This window comes from Bos taurus, chromosome 6 (genome assembly GCF_002263795.3).
Source record: "Bos taurus isolate L1 Dominette 01449 registration number 42190680 breed Hereford chromosome 6, ARS-UCD2.0, whole genome shotgun sequence".
Taxonomy (NCBI): domain Eukaryota; kingdom Metazoa; phylum Chordata; class Mammalia; order Artiodactyla; family Bovidae; genus Bos; species Bos taurus.
The window spans coordinates 20389415-20410947 of NC_037333.1; positions in this window are offsets into that span (position 1 = coordinate 20389415).

Below are 21533 nucleotides of genomic sequence, written 5' to 3' on the forward strand. Positions count from 1 at the left end.
AATGAGTTATTCTTTTCCTAGTATGGTAACTTGAGATAAATGAAAAAAAGTCACACTTCCAGGCCAGGGTATGAGTTCTTTAAAACACACACAATTGCACACTTACATACATATAACATATATATTTTGATATCACCTTTCAGTATTAAGTTTGATTTAGACAACAAAATTATAATTTCTACTTTGCAAATTACATTTAAGAGTTCATTTCTTAGATTGAGGAGGCAAGACTGAAAGAAATAGCCATACCTAAACACAAGTGTGTTTTTAATCTATTTTTAATTTCTGTTTAAGTCCAACCTGAAATGTTGATCTATTGTCCTTCTTTGCATTGCATTGAACCTATTCGATGCTCTGCTCACAAATGCTAATATTTCTGTGACACACGCAGCCTGCCTCCTGCAGCTTTTGCTTCAGGCATCACCTCATTATTCTTTTCAACTCCTTATTAGAGAAAAACCACTGACCTCTTACCTGGGTCTCTCCATCCAGTTAGTACTTGTGAAAGGGCAACTCTTCTCAAGGTTTTTGTACACGTGCTGTGTTTCTAAATCACCTTATATTCTTATCTTTCCCATTTCCATCTCAGGATAGAAATATATAGACAAGGTACTATCCTTCTGCCCTTTCTTCCCTAGTCATCAAAGAGCTGATGATAACTTACCTCCATTTAAAAGATGGCTGCTTTCACAATATTATTGCTGATAAAGAGAAAAGTTCCTGTTTTTTATCTTTTAAAAATCACTTCTCTCACTTCATTTTTTTCCCCAGTTAATGACTACTAATGAGTGTTACTTAGAAAACACAACTCTGATATTATATTTCCTATGTGCTTTTATGAAAACCTTTTTTTTTTCACTATTATCACCCCCCAACCCCTACATTCCCAGTTTTAAATCTGAGTCCTTGGTACAACTAAACTGTTTTCTACTTACATTTAGACATATTTGAACATAACATGACAGAACTTTTTTTAAATGAAGTGATTGGTCACAGCGACCAGCACTAAAGTCTCTCTATTAAAGGGAATCTTTCCCAAGACCCACACCTTCTGGTGCATTAAAGTTGATGGAAGCAAAACATCAGTCCAGAACCTGAATTTAAGATATTTCCATACAAATTCAGCCAAGGGGACAATTTCCACAGATGACACCAGATTTCACAGTTTCTTTTTATTTTTTATTTCTGCGAGACTGATTTATGTAAGACTTTTTAGTTTGATCAAGGACCCTGAAAGATAGTCCTTCTACCACTTGACGTCTGTGCTTCTGACGAGGTTTGAAGGTAGGGTCCGGGGGCCAGGTACCATGTGAAATGAGAGCATCAGTGTGTACAGATGATAGTTTTACAGTGTGTGCTCTGTCAGAAACCAAACCATTCCCTACAAAGGACTAACTCCAAGAGGTGAGATAGGGGCAGTTTCAGGAAAACACATACAAAAATGTCTTTGAACAATCAGAGTGGAGAGATTTATTATAAGGAATTGCAAGAGACTTATTTTTGCATGCTATAATATTTCTTAAATCAACATAATCTCCACTTTTGTCACTGAATAACTGGCTAAAGGCAAGCATTGACTCTGTACCAAGTAAGGCCTGATGTTGACATGGTAGGGATGGTGTTGCACGCATCAATGACTTCTGCTCCTCGTGTGCTTCTTTTTTAGGTGTCCGCATCCTTTTGTCCAAATATTTCTTCCTCATTTCTCAGCAATGCTGGGCTTGATGGAGAGGACGTAGAGTTCACAAAGTCTCCATAAATGAAATCTCTAAAGATATATAATTGAATTAAGTGCTTTTAATTTTATTAAGTTAATCATTTTATATGAAAAGAAGGGCCAGAGTATTGAAAAAGTTGATTAAATATTGGGGAGAGAGTTATTTTCTCTCTGATATAATCCTTGTGTTTGTGTTTATAGCAGTGTTGGTCACCAAGTGATTTCTCCAGCAAATGATATTATAGGAGATTTCAGCATGGGTGAAATCAGAAATGGAAAAAAAATCTATGCACAGAGAAAATAGACTTGACTTGCTAATCCAGATTCTGAAGGCTGACATACTAATATTTCTGGGCATTATCTAATGAAAATCTGAGGGCCACTTTCCAAGTGTAAGAGGTACCAGAATTACTTCTTACACAGTAAGCGGGTTTGGATGTCTTTGTCTCTTCTTCAGAGTGCAGAGTACCCTTCATACAATTTCAGAACTGCCTCAGTTGTCGATGATGGAAGTTAAGTTGATCTTGCTGAGCAAAGTCAAAGTCCTTTGTCCCAAACCATTGATGTGGCCTGGTGTGTTTTTTCAAAGAAACCACTGAACAAATATTTTATTAGATTAATTAATTTTGAATTTGTTAAGTGTTTTAAAGATATATTCATTAAACTCTAAAAGATTGACACGTCAAGTGAAGTCGAACATTGGCAAAGCACTGAACCAACTTTCAAAATACTGATCTAAATAGGATATTAAGTATACATAGGGAAGATGGGGAAAAAGTGGCTCTAAAATGAAGACAGAGTTTGCGATGAGAATAAAAGAGAGGCATTAGGAGATGACTTATTCATCTTGCATTTGCAGCACCTAGAGCACAGCTTGATACTTGGTAGATGCTCAATATAGTCTTGTTGAATAATTGAATGACGGAGTAAATGAACAAGCCAGGCAGACAGAAGGAGGGAGATATGAAGAGCTGCTATATTTGGGTGAGTTTTCAGTAGAAGATCACCGAATGAAAAATGTTCTACTTCAATCAGGAATAAAAAGCAGAGAAACAAATGAAGTATTGGGAGAAGGAGAATAGAAAAAGCCTAGAGTTTTAAAAGTTCTTTCTATATGTAATTCACAGTAAAATCTACTAATTTAATGTGTATACTTTGGTGTTTTATTAAAGCTCAGTTTGCAACACAATATAGTTTTACAACTTTTTCATCATCCCCACAAATCTCCTAATGCCCATTTTAGCCATTTCTCACCCTATCACCAGCCCCAGGAAAACACTGATCTGCTCTCTGTCTCTAATGATTTTGCTAGTTTTAGAAACTCCACATAAATGTAATTGTATCATATGTATAGTTTCTTTCACTTAGTGTAATGTTTCTAAGTTTTCATGTTGCATGGATCCACTAATTCATTCTGTGTCCCTTGTTGAGTAGTAGAACATCATGTGGATATACCACAGTTTGCCATTCAACTGTTGATGGATCTTTACATTCTCTATTATTTAAAAATTTTGAGTAATGCTGCTATGAGCATTCACATTAAGTCTTTGTGTGGACATATACTTTTATTTAGGGCTTCCCAGGTGGCTCAGAGGTTAAAGCATCTGCCTGCAATGCGGGAGACCTGGGTTTGATCCCTGGGTCAGGAAGATCCCCTGGAGAAGGAAATGGCAACCCACTCCAGTATTATTGCCTGGAGAATCCCATGGATGGAGGAGCCTGGTGGCCCACAGTCCATGGGGGCGCAAAGAGTTGGACACGACTGAACAACTTCACTTTCATACTTTCATACTTTTATTTGGGGGGATGGGGCAAGTATCTAGGAATTGGTTCTCTGAGTCATGTATTAATTGTTTGTTTAACTTTGTAGGAAACTCCCAGCTACTTTCCAAATAGAAAAACTACATCTTAACAGTTTCTTTATTGTTATTGATTGTTATTACCGAAGTTGTTTTCTCTTAATGTGTATTGGTTAAGTGATTAAACTTAACAACTAAATTCAGTTGAGTCACTTTCTCCCAAACTTGTAAATAAAGGTGCAAGAATCACTATAGTTTTTTGAAAATTTTAAATTTTTGCCAAGGAAACCAAAGCAAAATAAAACCCAAGAGCAAGAATATAAGAAGGCCTAAAGACTTACAAGCTATAAATATGCAAACTTGAAAACTAGAGTTGATTTTCACTTAATAAATATGTTGTATAAGAATGTATTTTGCTTGTATCTTACACATACTTTTTTATATTTCAAATATTTGTATATTATTCATATTGTGCATTTAAATTGTACTATTGAAATGTAGTAATTTTAGAAAAAGGGGCTGCATGATTATGTAATTTAATTTATGCTAAATCTTAATTATCTATGGTGAAGAAAAATCATTACTACTATTCTGTATAACCAAGTATTAAATGACGGCAGTTTCCTAAATTACAAGTAGTAATTTTCAGGAGATGCTAAAAAAATGTAACAGCATTTTATTGGTGGAATAGGTTTCAGATTGTGAAACTAGATAATTTTATTATTCCCACTTGAAAAATCTTTCTTTTCAGTTTAAATAATTGTAGTATAATGTCACTTTCGAGCATTCAATGTACCACTTGGACCAAGCTTATGCAAGAAGTAAAGATGAAAATGATTAAACTGCAAAGGAATACTTTTTGGTTGGTTGCACAAAATAGCACATGATTCATTGTGAGCACTGCGTATGTATGGGCATACATATGAGCATACATATGAGCAAAATCATTCACGTTTTCCAGGTTTTTAAATCTTTTAATTATATGAAAGTAAAAGTGTTTTCAGGGAAAGGCATGTTAAAAGCTTCCTGAATAATAAAATGGCTGCTTTGGGTTTGAGAATCTATTCTCTTAAGTCACTCTAGTTGCTGAGGGTTGGCATTTCATTTCTTACAGTCTTAGTACACATGGTATGAGACAAAAGGAGCTGAGGATAAAATTCAGGCAGAAGGACCGAAAAAAGAAACGAGGAAACTTCTTTGTTTCAGCTCCTGCACCTCTCTCTTGAAAGCGCACTCTGCGATGGGCGAGGGCCGGGGGTGGGTGAGAGTGGAGGTGTGAGGGCTCCGTTGCACCTTGGGTGAACAGTGAGGCAGGGCTAGCGTCCTCCTCAGGGTCTGCTGCCAGCTTCCATCTGAGCCTGAATGTCTCTGCAGCGTCCCCGCAGGAAGTCAGTTGGAGGCCTGGCTCTGGGGTCCTCAGAATCGCTTGTGTCTACTCTCTCACGCTGCTTCTCTTCCTTGTTCCCTTCCTGGATGATGCAAGTAACCCAAATGATCCAGGTTTTGAAATCTGTTCTTTCATTTGCACTCATGTTTCTCTTTATATTCTAAGAACAAACTTCTCCATCCTCAAAATGCATTAAGGGGAGTTAGCCAGTTAAAGGAATGAAATCACCAAAGTGAAATCCAAAGTAGAGCTAACTTATTTAAAAAAAAAGGACCAGACTATGCATTGTGTGGAGCAAGGCCTTTGCTATTTTCAAAAGCTAGTGATCAAGAGTTAAGACCAAGATAAATATGAGTCAATGACTTTGGTAAGCAACTTCACAAAAGAAAAAAAGGAGAGGCTTAGAGAGGTTAACAGAAGTGACAGTCTGCTCATAGCTATAAACATTTCTGAGACTCCTTTAGCATCTCAATATTATGTCCGTTGTTCCTTTTAAGAGCCCTCATCATACCCTTGTAGACACCTCTAGCTTATTTATCACACTTATCGCTATCGTTTTGAATAGTCCTAACTCTCCCAGAGTTACATAGAAGATAGTTTTCCTCTTTCTCAAATGACCACCATCAAGTGGTTTTCCCAGTCAGTAACATCTCAGGCCAATCCTATGGTTGTCTGATCACTTTCAGCTGTTATTAAAAAAAAAAAAAAATTAGTCCAGTCAAATTTAAAATGATAACTTCATGTCCAGTATAACACTCCCATCTCTCGAACCCATGTCTGACTAACAGCTTGAATCAGGAGTGGAGCTTATCTGTTCCTTAACTTCTATTTCCGGTTGGTTTTGTACTGAAATAGACGGAAGGGACTTGACACAGGGGGTTGATTCTGTTTCTTAAATGGCTCCTGCTCTAGACCCTTGTCAGCCATTGCTCTCCCGGCTCACCACCCCCAACCCCAATCTTCAACAGGTCCATAGACACCATCTGTGGGGCAAAGTGTTCAAATGACTGCACTTCTTTGGGGTTCACCTGTAGACTCTTCAAGAGCCTCTCATTACAATTTCCCAACATGAGGATCCATTCTGGCTTGATTTCAGACCCCTCCTCAGCTCCTTCCTGCCCACTGCCCACCTCCCCTAATCCTACAGCTTCTAGAAGCCTGGGTGTCTCTGCCCAATTTCTAGCCTTCTTAGATGTGGTATCAGCATGCTGATTTAAGCCCAGTTACTTCTTAAACCATAGGAAAGGCACCAATTCTTGTTAATCCACTCCCGAGGCAATTGGAATAGCACCATGCAATATTCTCATTACATATCCTATTTTAATTGCCTGATATCTGACTTCTATTACACTACCCTGAAATGACCTTGAGCATGGGATGGGAGGGGACTGTAGTCATATCAGAATTTTCAGAACCTGGATTAGGGCCTGGTAAAGGGTAGGGGGTTCATTAAATAGCTGTCAAAGCAGTGAGTAGATAAATTAGCAAATGCATTCTTACAGTGAAGAAAAATCTCAGTGTATTGATGATGTTATAAAGAAAAAAAAACATTAATAGAATAAAACCATTTAGCTGAAGTATATTAACTAAACCTTTTCCTACTATTTATTATTTTTACATTCTGGATATGAAATCCTATGATAGTTCAGATGAATTGAGCCTTATTTGTGTACTATTTATGCTCCATTTTTGAAACTCATCAATTTTGGGAAAAGTTGTGTCATGGAGACTGTGTGATAGACAGACTTCAGGACACCTCAGCCAAACAATCACTTTATTTAAATGTCTTGTCAAATATAAGTACCATTGACACTTGAACAACACAAGTTTGATCCACTTATGTGGATATTTTCAGTTGTAAATACAACAGCCTTACATGATTGACACTTGGTTGAATCGGAATTTCGGATAAGGAGGGCTGACTAAATTAGATGACTTTTCTTTTTTCAACAGCGAGGAGCATCAGTGTTCCTCATCCACCAGTTGTTCCAGAGTCAACTGTAGTCCTGTAGTTTTGAAGAAACACCGATTGTCCCTGGAAATAGGGTGAGTGGCATTTCTCCACACCCATTTCATTAGAGCCTAGAGTTTCTACATGTGAGCACTGGGACCTTCAGGGAAGTCTGTGGGTTTTGTTGTTGTTGTGTGTGTGTGTTTGTTTTGTCCAGGCAAGGGAACATGGAAAACATATAGTAGTAGAAATTTCACTTTTGATCAGTAAGGAAAAGTTCTTAATGCGGTAATTCCTAACACACACACATACATGTTAGTCACTCAGTTGAGTCCAACTCTGCGTCCACATGGACTGTAGCCTGCCAGGACCCTCTGTCTATGGAATTCTCCAGGCAGGAATACTGGAGTAGGTAGCCTTTGCCTTCTCCAGGGCATCTCCCCAACCCAGGGATTGAACCTGCATCTCCTGCATTGGCAGGAAGACTCTTTACCATTTGAGCCACCTCCTAATGCTATTGGTTTTATTCTTTTTTTTGTTGTTTCATTTAAAGAAAGTAAAGAAAATATTAAAACTGCATTCTGTAAATTAATATTTTTGCTTTACTTTTATATAAGCTTTGCTTAACCAACCCTGAATTCTACTGCCTATCCCCAAATTGTCTGTTAATAAAAAAATTTACGGTCAACCCTCTTTGCTAATACAGCTTTTTAGAAGCTATTCTCAAGTATCAATAAAAACAAAGACAAGGGCCTTAAAGAACAGATGACTGATTCCTTGGATTCAAGGCCCTGCTCCATGACTTCCTCACTGGGGACCCTAGATCAGGAAACCACATTTTAGTTTCATCATCAATAAAGTAAGGAAAGTAATATAACTTACCACAGGAGTTCATTACACAACAAACCAAGGACTAAACTAATTTATCAGCAGGTAAAACGTTCTGGATTACTGACACTTTACCAAAGGCGTATGGTTGGTTGTCTGTTTTAAGCACTCAATGTTCAAAACATCACATGAGAAACGTCAGTTTCAATTTCATTACCCAGGTTGCTTGTAGATTAGAAATCCAAGACACAGTGAATGTTTGCTGGCAGATATATGTGCCTCTTCTGCTAAGTCTGAACGTCCTGAATGTGGAAGTACTGGGGGCTATCCCTTGGCTGTGACTTCGGAAGGACACTCCTAGGGGTCCTTTGTTCACTGAATTTCCTTTGGAGAAAACCTTTTACAAGTACACAGCTCTTTTCCATTGAAAACGTACTATGAGCTTTACTGGAACTCTGAAAAGTTGTCAGATGAGGGATTACTGTCCCCATTTTACAGATAAGGAGAATGAAGCTCAAAGAGGTTAACTGAGGAACACAAGGTCACATCACTATTTAATAATAAAGTTAGGATTAGAACCCTGTTCCCCTGCTTTTCAACCCCGGATTCCATCTGCTGTGTATTGCCAGAAAGCCTGAAAGGTTATCATCACAACAGAAAGAAAGTTAATTCAGTTGCCAATTGATTAACCTAAAGGCGAATCCAATCAATGTTGGTCAAGAGCCGAGAGAAGTGCTTTTCTTTCCACCCTGATGTTTTTACCAGGACAGTCCAATCTCTCCCATCTGGATCGAAATCAGAATTCCAAATATCAGAAGAAGTTAAATTACTTTTTCCTGTCTATAGTTGCATCAGTCTATTTTGTGGGGTAGTTAGATACAGTGTGAAAATTTCTGGCTGACGTCTTGGAGTAGCTCTATTATACTGATTTTTGTGGTCATCCCCAGCATCTTTCTGGATTTTTTATTGTGCATGGTGACTCTACTAAGATTTTCACATGATTCAAAATCAAAGTGTGAGGACAGCTTAGGAATTCTGTTAGGTTGATTAACATTTATAAGGTTACATCCACAGCCAAACTTCCTCCTTTGAATGGAAGGAATAGCGGCTCACATTCAAGAAAGTGTGAATGTGTGCACTTTAAATGTGGCCTTAAATCTGAACTGAGAGCTTGTTTTGCTTAACAACTGAAGGGAATCAAGATCTAGGTAAAAGTAGGAGGAAAAGATCTTATGATTACAACAGAAATATGAATATGTGTGTTCCTTTCATTTCATAATGCATAAATTGTCATAATTTAAAGCCAGCTCTCTGTTGCAATTCTGCTTTGTGTTGCCATGATGCCCTTTTTATTATTTTCATGTTCTGTTTTTCATTGTGAATAGAAAAGGCTGAGTGTTCATTTTGAATTAATTGGAATACATGTGCTACTTTTAGCAGAAACGTCTATATTTTCATTTATTATAATAATCAATTTTTTCTCATTAATTCTGAAACTATTCCACCTGAATATTCTATATTTCTAAAGCACAGCACTATCTGTACTTGCACATTTGTGATCTCATTTGATTCCACACATCCTATGAAGTAGAACTTTATAAAAGACGTCGTTTGCCATTGCAGATTTGTATATTACAACGAGATGAGACTTTTTGCTTTGGGGGAAATTTTATTTTGACTTGAGTATTGCATAGTTTGTGAATATGAAAACTACTGGGATAGCCTTTTATTCACAACTTCCTTACTTCAGATGATTTTTCCAGAAATGTTTGCTCCTTAAATGTTCAGATACACTATCGTCTTAAAGAACCATTAGAAAAGTGAGCAATGATGGTGATTTAAGGAAAAAACATTGGGACAACTTCATCTTTTTATCAGAAAAATGAAATAATTCTGTAATCTAACCTGTCTCTTTAAGATGTGCAGCAAGGGCCAGGAGCAAAGAATCTGCAATATTCTTTATAATTTCATGGGGTCTTCTAAGGAAATGTGCCAATTTTATGGGGACTCGTAGGGAAAAATTTTGATTTCATGTGGATTCGAGTGAAAAGGTAAATTTCATGGGATTTCTAAAAATGGCTGAATTTCTCTGGGCCCATGAAATCTATGACAGCCATGGAGAAAGTGCACTGCTCTTGTCAGAGAGTACATTTTAGTGTAGTTTGGCAAAACTTTCCTTCTTACACAGCTGCTATGATGTACATGACACATTTTGAGTCTTTCTTGACCATTTACCTTTCACAGATGTATGTGAATACTAAAGGTGGTACTTTGTGTACATAATGACAAGGTGGTTACTTTGGCAGTTGCTTAAAGCATATGTTGGGTGGTCACAAAGACATATGACACATGTGGTTGGGGCCAAGGTCAGATGGTGGTGTTCAGAGTTTAGGTGGTCCTACTCAGGGAACAGATTAGAAGCCCCTCAGGCCCATAGTCAGCCATAGTCTTCATAGGGTCGAGGAACGTTAGGCTTGGAGGAGATCTCAGACAGCATCCTGTGCAGCGGTTCTCCAAGGTGTTCTGAGGCCTAAATGTCTGCAAGAGTCCCCTGCAGACCTTGTTAAAAATTCAAACTCTTTGGTCTTACTCCGTGAGCTGACCCAGATTCTCAGCGGGTAGAGCTGAGAATCACCTTTTAAATTCACCTCCCAGGGTAATTCTCATCCTCATGTACAAGCACACTCCAGTTGGAGAGTCACTCTTCAAATCCAATTTTCTTTCCTATTCAGAACTGTCTATTCCATTGTCTCTCATGACTTCTAGATCTTCCAAAGACCTTTTCTTAACAGAAGGGTTGGAGGCTGGTGAGGTACCATTAGCTGGACTTGTGGCTGGATGTGGAAGAGGCTGTTGGGGGAGAAACGATGTCAGAGCTTAGGGCTGGGAGCTTGCGGCTGTGGAAGCACAGTGACAACAACAGCTATAACTCAGGCGTGTGCTGCGTTGGTGACAAAGCAACATTTCAATGACACAGTTTTGTTTTTTTTTGGTCTGAAATGGCAAACAGCTTTTGGTAAAGTCCCCACCCCCTCAAAATAAAATTTTATCTCAATTTATATGGTACCTACATTCATACAAAATTCACTATAAATTAAAAGAGTGAAGCTCACTTTGTTTTAATATGTAAATGGTGTTAGATTCTAATTCAGAGGATTAGGGAAAGATTTTTCACATACTTGATTGTCTAGTAGAACATGAAGAAGTAGTGTTTGGTACGGGAACAGTCTTCCTTATTCAGAGCCGCTGGCATTGGAAGACCTCCAGCATCTCTGGACTTTTGTCTTCTAAATGCTTATAATGCCTCCTAATTATTGGGACAACAAAGACACCCCCAAATTTCTAACCTGCCTTCTGGGGTGGTAATCTCCCTTTGAGAATCATTTTCACTGATTTTCCTACTTTTCAGCCACATCATGTACAGATCTTAGTAAAATGGAAATCTGCTCATGCAGTTCTCTTGCTTCAAGTCTTTGAATCCTTCTCCATTCCATTCAGGGTCAAGTTCAACAATATAATTTAGCACATAAAAACTAACATGGTCAGGTCCCTTTATTTCCTCTAGTTTCGTCACCCATGGCTCCAGGCATATTGGATTGTTTAAAAACCATGGTACTTTACACCTCCGTGTCTTCAGATGTGTATTTTTCTCCTTATAATATGATCTTTCTTCACTTGGCTCATCCAAAGCTCAAGCATCACATTTTTGGTAGGACCACTTAGACAGCTAACTTTGATTATATTACTTCTCCTCTAGGCTCTCAAAGAAGTCACCTAGGCATACATGATACTGGAATTATTGGTTTATTCAACCTCATAAAGTAAGAACTTTATTTCTTGGTAAATATGTATATTTTTAAACATGACCTACAAGAAACTTCGGGCTCCCTGTATGGCTCAGACAGTGAAGAATCTGCCTGCAATGCAGGAGACCCAGGTTCAATTTCTGGGTTGGAAGGTACCCTGGAGAAGGAAATGGCTACCCAATCCAGTATTCTTGCCTGGAGAATTCCATGGACAGAGCAACACGGTGGGCTACATACAGTCCATGGAATCTCAAAAAGTCGGCATGAATGAGCAACTCACACTTTGACTTTACAAGAATCTTCAAGATATGTTCTTGCATATCTGCCTATTCTCATGATCCATCAACACTTAGTTTTTCAGCCATATCTAAAACTTGCCTTACAATTCTTAGAAGTTCCGTTACCCTAGAGCCTCTAATCTTCAAAGAAAGCAATGGCAACCCACTCCAGTACTCTTGCCTGGAAAATCCCTCTAATCTTAGACATGCTGAAAAAGTCATTTCCTTTCTCATAACCATTAGAACGCTCATTCTATAAGACTCAGCAGAAATTGTCATCGAATTCACTGGGAATCTATTAGGGGTACGTAGTATTATGCATGTAGAAGTTGTGGTGACATGGCCTAGTTTATATGGAGCTAGTAATCCAATGATCTTCCCTCTCTCCTGAGGCTAGAATGAGAGCCCTTCCTCCATACAGTCTCTAGTACAGCACTTACCTCGTAATAGTGCACATGAACTGTAAGCTTCTTGAGAAAAGACTATGAGTCATCTTTATATTTGTGTGGTCAGCACTGGGCAGAGGGCTTAACTCATAGTAAGCACTACAAGAGTAGGTGAAAACCTGGGATGTTTACTAATTATCAAGCTAGTCAATATATTACTTATTTAAAAGTTACTGAGAGGCAGTGTTGAGGATAACTCCTCCTTATTTTGAGTCATGATCATTATCTAGTGCAGTATTTTGAAACAGACCCTCACATAATTTTCTAGTGATTTTTTTCCCTTTCCTTCTTCATTTCTCAGTAGTTTTCCTTCTTGAGAAAAGCCCTGGAGCTCTGACTTGCCACCTCTGATCTCTGTAGTTTCCTATACAGGAGAGGTCAGGAAGGGGAGGTTAACGTTTATACAAATCACTTAGAATAGATCCTGGGTGCAGGTGATGGAGGTCAGCTGTATGTCTCCCCTCCCCACCCTCACTGCCAAGTTAACCATCTGAAAGGAAATAATACTTCTTGAAATCCCTTTGCTTCCTAGTTACCAGAAAGTTAAAGGAAAACAGAATGGCAGGTCTGGATCCTGCAGATTGTACAGTTTCTTAATTCTCCATGGAATACTTGGATTTCTGGCTAGATAACATCTGATTTTGTTTTTCTGCATATGAGTAGGCTTCTGTGAAATATGAAGGAAATTTATAAGTTCTGAAAAAGTCTGCATGTTTATAATTTTGATTTGTAAAGTATAAGACTACAAGGCAAGCAGATGTCCCTTCGCCAATTAACATGCACTAAAAAATGAAATTTCTTGTGTTTTATTATTCTGTTTATTTAGAATGAAATGAAACAAATTAGGTCATTTCTAGCATAATAAATGACCTTGAGAAAAGTTGTAGAACTTTTCATTCTGGACTCAAGGGTAACTTTTAATAAACAGAAAATCACAGCTGTCTATATAGAAACATACTAAATGTATATTTTAAAAGTATTGCCTAAAATAGTTAAGTTATTTTAAATATAAAAGTCCAATAAAACTAAAAATATTACATGCTATAAGATATTTACAAAATGATTTTAAAACAATCTTATCAAATTCCATTCCAGTAAACATTTTTACTTTTCTCCCTGAATTGCAAAATTACATTTAAAATCTATGTTACTTTTATAATAGAAAGCATGAAAGAAAAATGCTCAGATAAGAAATCCACAGACCTAGGGGCACAATACTTAAAAAAAAAATCTTTCAAATAATGTAGGTTGAGTACTAGGATCATCTTCATTGTCTGCCAGTCTAGACCACTACTCCCAGAACCAAAAGGAATTGATTTCTGGTTCTGGTTTTACCTTCTTCCAGCCAGCTTGCTTGGCAAAGAACCTTCAGTTCTCTGAGCCCCAATTTCCTTATCTGTATAAAAGAGAATTTCATTTCATAGGGTTGTTACAACCTGTAAAGTGAAACAACAAAATGAACTGTGTGTAAAAAAACATGTATACCTGTGGCGGATCCATTTCGATATATGGCAAAACCAATACAATATTGTAAAGTTAAAAAATAAAATAAAATTAAAAAAAAGAATTAATGAGCTGGATACTATATAATAGTAAAATACTATTATAATTATTGCAATGTCTTATTCTTACCTAAACCCAGCCAATCCTAAAGGAATTGACTAAAGATCAAACCAGTCAATCCTAAAGGAAATTAGTCCTGAATATTCACTGGAAGGACTGATGCTGAAGCTGAAACTCCAATAGTTTGGCTACCTTATGTGAAGAACTGACTCACTGGAAAAGACTCTGATGCTGGGAAAGATTGAAGGCAGGAGGAGAAGGGGATGACAGAGAATGAGATGGTTGAATGGCATCACCGACTTGATGGGCATAAGTTTGAGCAAGCTGTAGGAGTTGGTGAAAGACAGGGAAGCCTGGCATGCTGCAGTGCATGGGATCACAAAGAGTCGGACACGACTGAGTGACTGAACTGAACAGATTCTTACCTGAAGTAACATCTAATCCTAACTTTGTTCTTTGTGAAGATAGAAATTTCTGAGATACACTAGACATCTAGAAACTCACTAGGCTTTTTTTAAAAAAAGTCTTTTAGAATACATTAGCATTTGGCAACCCACTCCAGTGTTCTTGCCTGGAGAATCCCAGGGACGGGGGAGCCTGATGGGCTGCCGTCTATGGGGTCGCACAGAGTCGGACACGACTGAAGCGACTTAGCAGCTGCAGCAGCAGCATTCATCCTACTGGATGTATTCTTAAGATACCTCCATGATATCATCAATAAGATGGGTATTTGTAGAGTTACGTGATTTTCACAAATCAAGCTCTTAAATTGCCAGCAGGTAAGCAATGTGGAGAAACAGATATTTAAAGTAGAAACTCAAAGATACAGACATTTCTTTAAAATCAGACACCAAGTTTATTTTGGTGGCTTCAAATATATCTTAAAGAAAACACTAGCCATGTCACCAATATTTAACTCTATTTCCCTTCGAAAAGGACCATGACATAATTTTTATGAAAATATTTCATATAGTTTCATAGCTTGTTGTTGCTCTCCTCCCTTGTGTAATTATAGCATGTTAGTTTTTCCTCTTAGAATCAGAGTTTCTATTTTTGCTAGCTCTTGCTACTGATTTCACTACTGAATTCTGGGAATATCAACTTGGGCAATCAAAGGAGCTCTTTCAAGTGCTCCCACCCCCTTGAGACATGATCAAGACACAGGGTAAATTTGGGGTTCCAGCTCCTACCCCCAAATTGCAGTGGGCTGAAGCCACACTTCAGTTCACTTAGCCTTCATAAAAGATTCATGACAATCCAGGGACCGGCTGGGCTCTGACACTGCATTAGGTGTGTAAAGATCCAAGCTGCTCTCTATATAACTCAGGGCAGAATAGGGGTTGCTTTGTAGGTACCCTGGCTGTTTTAAAGTTTTCTTTTAACCCAGTGACTTTGAAATTTCTCAGTGTTTTTTTGTGTGTGTGAGTGAAAAGAGAGTCAGACAGAGGAGAGCTGACGTTCCCTAGGGGCAAATCGTGTTTTCGGCTCCTCTTTATACCAAAGTTCTTCTTGCATTTTATCTTATATCTCCTCCTACAAGCTAAAGATTTGAGCAACTCTTCTTTTCTGACCAAATTTAAGAGATGGACGCTGCAAGGACATCCATCAGCCATTGGATCTTAAATGTGTTACTTGACGTATAGAAGGTAAACGCAGGAGTTTTCATTCATCCTTACCTTCTTGTTTGGCCCTTAGGCCTTTTTATTAGAGTCCCTAGATCCCCAAATCCCTAGACATTTCTGGAGAAATATTTGAAATCTTTATTTCAAAAAGCTTTTAATAGAATTATTTTTTTAATCATTGGCTACTTTATTAAGAATTAACTGAAAGTTTTTTTTTTTCATTTTTTCTATTAAGACAAAGAGAGGTAATTAATAGAACTTCATGCCCTAAGACCACTTGGGCATGCTACTACATAGTAATTTAGCTGAATTTTCACAAACGTCTTAGTGAGTGGATATTACAAATGCAATTTAAAAGATTTTTTATTTTATATTAGAGTAGAATTGATTTACAATGTTGTTTTCAAGTGTCCAGCAAAATGATGTAAAGATATTCATATCTCTATTCTTTTTCAGTGTCTTCTCCCTTATAAGATATTGCAAAATACTGAGTATAGTTCTCTGTGCTATACAGTAGGTCCTTGTTGGTTATCTATCTTACATATAATAGTGTGTATATGCCTATCCTGGCCTTTCCAGGTGGCTCAGGGGTAAAGAATCCACCTAGCAATTCAGGAGGTACAGGAGACCTGGGTTTGATCCTTGAGTCGGGAAGGTCCCCTGGAGGAGGAAATGGCAACCCATTCAAGTATTCTTGCCTGAAAAATCCCATGGACAGAGGAGCATAGCAGGCTACAGTCCATGGAGTTGCAAAAGAGTCATTGAACACAACTTAGTGACCGACTAAACAACAACAATATGCCAATCCCAACCTCCAATTCATCCCTCCTCCTACTTTTCCCCCTTGGCAACCGCAAGCCCATCCTGCAAGTCAGTGAATCTGTTTCTGTTCTATAAACAAGTTTACCCACATCATTTTTTGCTAAGGTCCCACATGGAAGTAAGATCATATGATATCTGTCTACAAATGCAATTATACAAGAGCAGAAACAGTCTCAGGAAGGCTAGGTGACATACTGAAATCAAACAGCTATATGCAGTACATGCAAAATTTAAAACCAATTTTGTCTGATTCCAAAGCTCACGCTTTTCCCACTGAATCCTAATGCCTCATAGAAAGGAAAGAAATCGAGGTACATGACCTAACCAGGGAGCAGTGGAGATTCATGTTTCAGTTCCCTGGTTTCTGAGCAATTCTTCCACGAAGCAGTGATAACACCACCATATATTGTTTCACGGTTGTCAAATGTAATGGACACTGGTAAATGTTTAACTAGGACTAAGACGAAACTTAACATCGCTACCCCTTGCCTGTTCATGGCCCTTTAGAATCCTCTGTAAACACTTCCTCTCAAGAGATTTCCTCTCCCCTCCAACCATGCTTTGATAGAATTTTTGGGAGACATCTACTTTCCTACCTCCCTTGCTAGATGGCACTATGGAATAGCCAGGTTGATTAATGGTATCAGAGAAAAAGGAAGGGAACCTTAATAGGTCAATTAGGGCCTACCTTCTCCTGGATTAAAAATGATGCATGAGATATTTTGGTAACATGAGTGCATTGTAACTTCTCATTAAACAAAACTTCTCATAAAATAGATCAGAAATGAAAAAACAAAATCCTTTTGCACATGCCTCAACTCTACTTCCTGGTCCAGAATTGCCTTGAATCAGGTGAATCACCACTGACAGTAAAGTAAGCCATTATTTGATTGGAAGTAATAGGGAGGCACCTCTGTGGAAGGGAATGAAATGTATTTATTTGGTAATACTTACTCAACCTTATTTTATAACACAGGACTGTATCTGGAGCTCCAAACGGTTCTAAAAAAAATGGAAGTAAAACCATGCAAGATTTTCCTGTCACTATCAGGGTTTCTTAGGAATCTTTAATAAGGCTCTCTTGCCTTTTCACCAGATTTCAAACTCTGTGAGGGCATGGAATCATTTATTCCCACTTATCTACAAAACTTTTTGGTTTTGAGGCTTACTGGGGAATATAACAGAAAACAAAAGCTGGACTTTTGGTAAGTAGCTAGTATTCTAGTGTGTGTGTATATGTGTGTGTTGAGGGAGACGTTATGTATGTTTACATGCATATGGCATGAGTGAAACATGATAAAATGTGTATATGTGAAAATTATTAGGTACAATAAATGGACGTGCCACTGATGATGGGTACCACGTGTGCATGCTCGGTGGCCTCAGCTGCATCCGACTGTTCGCGACCCTATGGATTGTAGCCCATCAGGCTCCTCTACCCGTAGGATCCTCCAGGCAAGAATACTGGCGTGGGTTGTGATGCCTTCTCCAGGGGATCTTCCCAAACCAAGGATCGAACCCACGTCTCTTAAGTCTCCTGCATTGCAGGTGGATTCTTTACCCACTGAGCCACCTGGGATCAGTGCACTAATGAAAAAGAAAATCAGGGTAAGGCATTTGAGAGTGACCAAAGGGGCTGTAGTTCTATCTTATACTGAATAGTCAAAAAAGCCTCTGACAGCTTATGTTTTGAGCAGAGACATGAATAAAGTGAGTGAATAAGGCCTGTGATTAAAAATAAGACCTTTCCAAGCAAAGGAAACAGCTGAGACAAAGGTCTTGAAATGGGGACACACCTGCCATTTTTCAGCAACAGCAAAGAAAACAGTGTGGCTGGAAGGGAGGAATGAGGGGGAGCAGTATAGAATCAGCCAATAGCTGGACTATATAAGGGCCTTCTGGGCCATCACAAAGATTTTTGATTTTACATTGAATGAAGTGGGAAACATTAGTGGGTTTTGAACAAAGAGGTCTCGCTCTGGCTGCTGTGTTCAGAATAGACTGGAGGAGCAAGCATGGACCTTTGCTAATATTTACTTCCTGTCTCTGGATAAACTTGTAGGGTTGTAGAGGGGATTGAGGGAGATAATACATATAAAGGATAGTTGAGTTCATATGCCCTAAGATCCTAAAACATGAACATACTCAGTGTGTTAGCTGGAGAGCTGTCATAATGAAGTGGTTTGGAGATGAGCTTGGGCATTTCACTCTCTGGGTTCAATCCTAGCTCCACTTCTTATTTGTGTGATTTTGGAAGAGCTAGTTAAATCCTGCCTGCCTTTTATTTCTCATCTATAAAGTAGGAACAATAAATAATAGCATCTACTTCATAGAATCATTTTGAGTATTCAAATGAGCCCATTTCAGTAAAATACTTAGAGCATCACCTTGCATATAGCAAACACTCAATAAAGTTTTACAGTATCACTGCATAGCACTTATACTTCACAGGTTGATTTCATGTGCTCTGTCTCATAAGAGTAAACTGCATAAGTATTGTTATTCCCACTTTGCAGATGAGGGAGTTGAAGTTCAGAGAAGTGAAGTGGCTTGCTCAAGGTGACCCAGCTGGAAAGCAGTTTGTCTGGGATCAAGCCCAGATATTCCAAATCCAAGTCCTCTTTTCATTATATTCTGCTGCCTTTGAAAATTTGCATGATCTAAGGAGAACTCATGTAAATATTCAAAGGCAGCATGGGCTAAGAGGAGCTTGGGCTTCCCTGTGGCTCAGATGGTACAAAATCTGCCTGCAATGTAGGAGACCTGGATTCAACCCCTGGGTCAAGAAGATCCCTGGGATGAAGAGAATGGCTACCTACTTCATCATTCTTGCCTGGAGAATCCCATGGACAGAGGAACCTGGCGGGTTAACAATCCATGGGAATGATTCCTTTTTATGAGCTTCCCGGGTGGTGCTAGTAAGAAGACCTGCCTGCCAATGCAGAAGACATAAGAGACACAGGTCTAATCCCTGGGTCAAGAAGATCCCTTGGAGGAGGGCATGGCAACCCACTCCAGTATTCTTGCCTGGAGAATCCCGTGGACAGAGGAGCCTGGCAGGCTCCAGTGTGTAGGGTTGCAAAGAGTCGGACACGACTGAAAAGCCTTACCACCACCACCACTATCACTCAGAGGAAGTCAAGGTCAGGCTTTATAACTCTAAATTGATTATTCTATTTTATCATAGCTTTTAGAAAAGTCATTTTAGAATAAATTATTATTGCATTGATGAAAGAAATGACATGAGAAAGGAGGAAGCTTTAGAGAGAAGACAACACATTCAGGTTTCTAGAACATGAAACATAGATTTGGGAGACTGGATACCCATCAGTTGGTGACACATTGTACAATTTTGAGAAAATTGTCTAACATCTTGAGTCCTTGGTTTCTTCATATGCTAAATGAAATCTCAGTATATTCTCATATCTGCTGGCTAGATTTGTGAAAATATATGCCAAGATAAAGATGGAAACATTTAGAAAAAATTGCTACATATACCACATGTGTTGCTACTATTAAACTTCTCTGAGAAAATTCAGATCTAGACACCTCTAAACTACCTTCTGGGGTTGGTTAGTAAGCATTCGCTCAAAAACTTGAATTCTTTTCACTTTTCTGAGGGGGAGGAGAGGGTAAATTAAAAACTTTTTTTCTAATGGCTTAAATTCATGGGAATTTCCCCAGCTAGCTTAGACACAATCATCCGGTCCCACCTTCTTCTTGACTTTTCATAGTAGAAGAAACTACCTTGAGTTTTTTCCCCACCATTGGTCCCATGAGCACTTGAACATCCTACTTTCATGGAAATCACTGAACCAAACTGTGTATTGGTTTCACTAAGCAATTAATGGGTATATGTTATGTATCAGTCATTCTACCAGGGAAGGCCAGGACAGATTAAGACATCAATTCCTGACTGGAGCTCAGAACCTGATGGAGAACACAGAACCAAGTGGAGATTGTATATGATTTGTACTGTAGCAGATAGAGACTTCTACAAAGTGCTTGGGAGGGGGTAGTAGTTCAAAGCACACCTAACTTTGACTGAGTGGGGAATATCAAGGAAGATGGGCCACAAACAATGCTTAAACCAAGCCTTAAAGTATAAGGAAAGGTTTTCCAGATAAATAATTGGAGGGGGATAAAATGAATGTTAGCAGCAGCAGCAGCAAGCACAAGAGAATGTATTGTTCTCAAGGGCATTGAAAGGAAAGGTAGGCTGGAACACAAGAGGTAATGGCAGGGATGAGACTGAATACAGAAGCAGAATTTAGAGCACTTTTTTCTGGGAGTGATACAGCAAATGGCCCGGTTTAAGTAGGACAGTAATGTAATCAGATTTGATTTATAGAAAACTTTGCTAATGGATGGATTGGAATCTGAAATACCAGTGAGGATACTATTTCAATAGGTTGAGTGAAATATTATTGAAATAGGAACTAAGGCTATGAAGCTGAGAAATGGAAACCCAATCTAAAAATAATCTAGTTTTTTTTGTTTGTTTGTTTTTGAAGTAGAATGTATAAGACTCGACCAATTGGATATAGATGCTGAAGAAAACAGAAAAATATAAGATCAAACCAGTCAGTCCTAAAGGAAATCAGTTCTGAATATTCATTGGAAGGACTGACGCAGAAGCTGAAACTCCAATACTTTGGCCACCTGATGCGAAGAACCGACTCACTGGAAAAGACCCTGATGCTGGGAAAGATTGAAGGTGGGAGGAGAAGGGAATGACAGAGGATGAGATGTTTGGATGGCATCACTGACTCAATGGACATGAGTTTGAGTAAGGTCTGAGAGTTGGTGATGGACAGGGAGGTCTGGCATGCTGTAGTCCATGGGGCTGCAGAGTCGGACACGACTGAGCAACAAAACTGAACTGATCTGCCCATTCATAAGTTTTCATTAACAGAGGTAGAATGAAAAGAGAAGGAGGAGGTTGGCAGATAGGTAAAGGGATTGAAGGTCATGCATGTTATTAGCTTGGGATATATGAGGAATAGTCAGACAATGCATTTGTAGACTGTTTCATATGAGGTTTTAGAACTCAGGCAAAGATTAGGAATGGACATACAGATTTGGGAGGTTTAGAATGTGGGTGATAATTAGATAAGATAAGGAGCTCAGGATAAATATTAGGGTGAAAAGGATAACAAATAATGAGATAGTCTTGGAAACACCAACTTGAAAGAGTACATAGAGCAAGAGGAATCCATGGGATTGAAAAAAAAAAAGGAAGCAAACAGAGCAGTTGGAAGGACAGTGAGGAGGCACTGATGTCTTTGAAGTCAAAGACAAGAGTCTGAAGCAG